Genomic DNA, 5970 nt, shown 5'->3' with positions numbered 1-5970 from the left:
GTCAGAAATAACTACACCAAGGTGTTGATAACTGTCTAGTGGTAGTACGAAAAATAAATTAAGTTCGTCATGAAGATGTATAGAGTAATATTAGCTCTAGCCTCGGGTAGTTTGACCAGGCTCCCATACACACCACTGGGGTGAAATTATGGGGCTTCAAGTTAACAGACTGCTTACATTGCATGATGAGTGAAATAATGAAATGTAATCTCGCCACCTATTAAGGCTTCCTAGAATAGTCGTACAAAAAAAAAAAAAAAAAAAAAATTACACCACAAACGAGGGGTACTGTTCGACAGTTTCAAATCACTCTTCTTATCTGCACATTCAGGTAATAGATCATTCACCTCGGAACGTCGCAAGCTGTATCAAGCATTTGGGATATCATTGGACTCCTCCTGCACGGCACTTATTTTTTGAAGTGTACCTCTTCCTTATGAGTTAATTATTACATTTACCACATTCATATTCTCTTGAGCTTTATGTATGAAGTTATGTCATACAAAAGTTGTCCAACTGGTGATTCAATCAACCCAAAGGATTACATGAAGCCTCTACAGGGGTATATGAACTCTCCCTATAATGACGTAATATTTTGCACCTTGCCTGTAAGAGGGTTTGCTAGCATCTCATTAAAAATAACAATATATCAATATTTTTCATTCTCTTGTCTGCCTAAACTGGTATAGACTACTTTGCTTAACATCAAAATTATGGGATAGCTTATGAATCAAGGAAATGCATAGGTTGGGATAAATTGGTCTGGGGGCATACAATGTAATAATGGTTAGACTACTCTGATTAAAAAAAAAAAAAACAGTTGTATTATGCCCAATAAATTACTCAGACGTGAGAAAAATAACTTAAGTTGACAATATAACATTCCACAATGCTTCACTGTACTGTGTTCTACAGAAAATTGGGAGATGGTGTTGTTCCGAGGGTGGTATCGCCTCCGCATACGCCTGCCGTGGTGTGTGCCCCCGGTGAGCCAGTGGCTGGTGACCCGGATAGAGAGACGCGCTCGCAGGCGCTACCTGCATGAGATCGTCCAGAGGAATGGCGCCCCGGGACGGCCATTTCACCAACTACGACAACAGCTGGCCCAGCAACACCAGGCAGAGCAGCAGCAGCAGCGGCACTGAGGATCTGACATAGAACAGCCACTGGTTACATTAAGTAAAAGAATAACATACCTGGACGGGCGTCTCATCATCTACAAGTTACTTCAGCAACACCACGAGCATCAAGGGCCAAATATAGAGATGCTATCTGTCATGCCTTGACGATGTTATTTTACTCGAAGTTTATATAGTCTATTGTGATTATGTACTTCCATTAGCCCGAGGACGTTTTAGTATTGAAATCTTGCTCTCTCCAGACGATTTTATTGAGGTGCGGAGAGCATTCCGATTTAGAACACTTGGATACAACCTTCCGTTCCTCTCAATCACTCTTAACGCCTCCACTACCACGGGCTTACCTCAGCTGAATAAAACTGTCTGGTGGCGGGAAGACGAGATTATAAAAGACTTCCTTTGAGGCAAAGAAGGACTAATTCAGATTCTGTATATAGTTTTATAAAGAAATAACTTTTACTTCTAGCTTTAAAAACAAATATTTGTACTTTTTAAACATTTTTAAAATCAATGGCTATTAATAAAGTTCTGAATTTTATTGACGTTTTTCACTATACTAGCTTTTTAATGTCATACAGATGACATGTGTATAGTACGGCTATTTCAACACGTAAGAAAAAATCTTAATAGTCCTACACCATTCACTGTGGGGGAACTAGAGAGGGATACCTTAGTGGACTCCGTGGTGTATGGAGTTTTGTTGTCTGGATGGGCTCCTCATTTGAGTCTTCACTCAGTTCTGCCCCTTTCCTTGGGTCACCATCGTTGCCTCAACTAATTTTGCATGTTCCAACAGGAAGGACTAGAGTGTCCTCATGGGTGGTTGGTCCGGCCAATTTGGGGGATCGTGCTGATATGGCAGCACTCTACGAGTAGTGTGTGGACCTCTGCGGAGGCAGAACTGTTGCTAAGCTGCAGCTTTCGGATCTGTAGATGCTGTTGCTTTGTGGTAGAATTCTCGGCTGTTAGCTGGTGGCCCATCATTGTAGGCAGAGACTCCTCCCACACGATGTTGCTGTCCCCTTTTGGTTAGGGTAGGGAGTGCATGCGTGAAGCATTGTCCCAGCTTGGGTCGTTGGCCAGGAATCTAGATTCCGGGTTCTGACTACACGATAGTTTCTTTTTCAATGGCCATCTTGAGCAATTTCAGTAGTCCATGGAATTATGGAAATGGCTCCAGTTCTCCCACCTCCCGTTCTGCTGATGCTTTGACCCCAGTGACGACACAGCTTCTATTCCTAATACATCTCTGGCTCTTCCTATTGTTTCCCAACCTCGACTCACCTCTACTGTGTTGTCCCGCGTAACTATGCCAGCTCTCGCTTCAGAGTCCTTTTCATATATAAATTTACCCACCTGTTCATCCTCAACAGCAGAGTAACTTTTGAACTTGATTTGCCTCTACCCCCTTCTTCATCTACCCTTCCTGTTTCTTCAGCTACCTTATCCCGCTCTAATTCTTATAACTGACTCATTAACCCTGTCTTGACCACCTCTCTTTTTGGGACCAGACCTGGTCTCTGTATTTTAACATCTCACAAACAGATGACTTCTACCTTGACCTCACTCCGTTATTCCAGGAAGGCTCTAATGTTGCATTATCTGTGCTACTCGATGACTCTCATTTTCTAAAACTACAATATGCAGCCTAAGCAGAAAAGTTAAATATTTCGCTAATCCATTAGGCAACTCCATCTCAATCTCTCCAGATGTAGTTAAAATCATCCACAGGGACTGTTAGTCGCTCCTCTTTCTGGTCCTTTGGTAATTGAAATTTTGCTGAGTGTTCCAAGATATCCAACCCATTCTTAACATCATCACTTAATTCTTTCTTTTCATTGCAACACCATCCCTCCCTTTGGACGTCGCCAACAACCAGTTAACATTACCAAAATTGTATTTAAATCATCGGGGGCACAGTCCTTCCTGGTAAAGGTTATGTTCCTCCCCTAGTCAGTGCACTCTCTGCTGGTGTTTTGGTCATCCAGCCAAATACTGCTAGTCACAGGCTGTCTGGCCCTACTGACATGCTGGACACTGCATCCACGTGTACATCAATGTTCCAATTCTGCCAGAACTGAGGGGGGGGGGGTATCATACAGCCTCCTGCAGAAAATACCCTGTTTACATTCTTAAGGCTGAATTGTCCCATATTCGTTAGCAAACCGCGCTTGTCGTTAGAGAGGCCCGTCGACAAGCACGTGGTTTAGGTCACTCCCCTGGCAACTTACTTGTATGCGTGACCCGACCCACTGCATTGTCAGAGGTCTCCAGCTCTTCCAGTGTCTCCACTTCTGTACCTATCTCCAATTCATTCACTGTTCTTGCCTGCCTTCGTGGTTCCTCTTCCTCCTTTCCCTATTTTGTTAGTTCTGCTCCCCCTACCTTACCTCCTTCCCATTCAATAAGCTCCCTTTCTTCTCCTCCCTCACCTTGTTCCTGAGGTAGAAAAACATAAACATGTCACTGTGTCTTCTCCATCTTTTATTCTTGGTCTCACTCCCTCTCCTTCAACTGTCTAGCATATCTAGTGTTCCCACTACTCTAAATAACAGCGCCATAATGCATTACCGTCAGTTCCCACTCAGCCTTTGTTATCTCCAGTGGAATCAGAATCCCTGCAAAATATCTCTAGCTACTTTCACTGTACCTCTTCCTTGCCTACCTATTTCACTGCGAAAATGCATTCCCCCCCTTCCCCATTCCCTCCTACTCCCATTCCTCTTACCTCTTGTGAGCCTTCTCCTCCCATTCCTCCTACATCTCCTGTGCCTCCTTTTCCCCCCTCTTTCGTATGCATTAAAAATCACTAAGATTAACATTCTATATTGTTGTTTAAGCCAACGGCCATACCATGTTGAGTACAGCGCTTCCCGTCCGATCAGCGAAGTTAAGCAACGTTGGGTCTGGTTAGTACTTGGATGGGTGACCGCCTGGGAACACCAGATGCTGTTGGCATCCCTACGTGTCAAGTGGGGTTGGTGGAGGATTAGTGCCCCTCCCTGTAAAACAATTAACTCTAAACCGTTGGCCACCCCGTTTGGGATACATGGCGTCTGGCAATGAATGAAAATTGTTGTTTAAGATATGCAAACTTCCTGTGAGAGAACTAAGGCAAAATGATTTTGTGAGAAGGCATTTTCGTTCAAACATCTCGATTACAGTGTAGCTGGAGGCAATGCATGACGAATTCTTGGAATTATGTAGTGACCGTGTTGTCATAGAACAATCAGAAAAAAGAACCTGGAAGAGTTTCAGGTGAATAGGACGCGAGAGCTTACTGTCTGATTATGTATCCCCTGGTTTTCTATTACGACCTCTGCAAAGCAGAGCTTTCTAAGCAGTCAAGGATGAAAATGAAAGTGCCCGCATGGACGATGATCTCATTTGTTCCTCGTATGTTTCTCGGCCCAATGATATCCCATCTGGTATGTGAGATGTAGGCCCGTAGATGTACCAGCAAGATTTCAGGTTGTTCTTAAAGACTGCATTACTGTTGGATGCTTTATTAGGAGAGAGTTGTGTAACACCCCCAGAGTCTAATTGATGGATTGTTTTTCACATAATGTTTCAGAGTAAAGGTAAGAGAGTTTCCTTTGTGTGTGTTACCCAATGTCATGACTGCACTGTGAACACATAAAACATTCTCCTAAGCAGATATGGCAAGAAGACAGCCAGCACTGCCAATTAATGACATTGTGGCTGCGTCTGAGTCATGACGACTGAGCAACAAACATCCGCTTGCTTACATTTGTCTCCCCCCTCGTAAACAAGATGTCTACCGACATGTTATAGATGGAGAGATTTATAGAAGACAATTTAAATGGGAAACTAACAATATTATAAGTGAAAGAAAAGAAAATTATATGATTATACCATTCTAATAAGAGGATACTAGTTAATAGGAAGAATATATAACTAAATTAATTTACATTCATAAGAGGATAATGATATACATTAGTGATAAATAATAATAGTAACATAATAACTGGTTATAGAGGAATAACAATGGTATAATCAGAGAACAAAGTCTCGTAATAACTAAATAATATTCATATGCTTAGTTGGATGCCCACACGTCTTCATACAAATCAACACAGTATTGTAAAGCTCCATGCTGTAACCTAATCTCATGGGGTCTTTTTTTCCACACGTTTAGCACTACATTAATGTACATACTTAAAGGAATGATAAAATACTGATATATGTCAGAGCGATGAATAATAAAACTGCATTAACATAACAATTGTTTATACAGGAATGACAATGGTATGGTAAGACAATAAGATCTCGTAATAATTAAACAGTGTTCACATAATTAGTTAGGTGTCCACATGTCTACACAAAGCAACACGTGTAGTAGAGAAGGAGTGGGCAGTGGCTTGCTCATATCATCATAATCCCACTTAGATTTTTCCAGCTTCAGGGTCAGGTTGCAATTTCTTCTCGTCACTCTAAGATTTAACAAGGTTCATTGTTTTCCTTGTTCCATGTTGTAACCTAATCATATGGAATCTTTTTTTTTTTTTTTTCCATGCCATTAACACAACAATGGACAAAAACCACCGTGAGCAAAGTCCTGCAAGAGTGAATGCAATAGAAGAATATACAAAATGGGGGCATAAAACAGAGTGATGCAGGAATGAATCATCTGAATCTTCACAGTCAGAACTGTGTAGATAAGAAGTCATGTCTAGCTGAGGAGAGATGATGTTTACATTGTCAATGGGGAAAATAGAAGAGATATTTGGAAATGCAAGATTTTCAAAGTTATGTGAATGAATAGCATAGTGATGACAGGCTGGGTGCGTAGAGCGAGAATTTGACAGGG

The 5970-nt window shown here is 41.7% G+C and overlaps 1 non-coding gene across 1 annotated transcript; it reads left to right on the top strand.

Moving 5' to 3' along the window:
* Nucleotides 1–3978: 3978 nt before the first annotated feature.
* Nucleotides 3979–4097, top strand: LOC145412299 (5S ribosomal RNA). Its single transcript, XR_013899559.1, has one exon. It is a non-coding gene; the product is annotated as a 5S ribosomal RNA (ribosomal RNA).
* The last annotated feature ends 1873 nt before the right edge of the window (nucleotides 4098–5970 follow it).

Source organism: Coenobita brevimanus, chromosome 92, assembly GCF_032717465.1.
Source record: "Coenobita brevimanus isolate Jiangsu-jjx chromosome 92, ASM3271746v2, whole genome shotgun sequence".
NCBI classification, from domain to species: Eukaryota; Metazoa; Arthropoda; class Malacostraca; order Decapoda; family Coenobitidae; genus Coenobita; species Coenobita brevimanus.
This window is presented reverse-complemented; position numbering and strand designations above follow the sequence as displayed.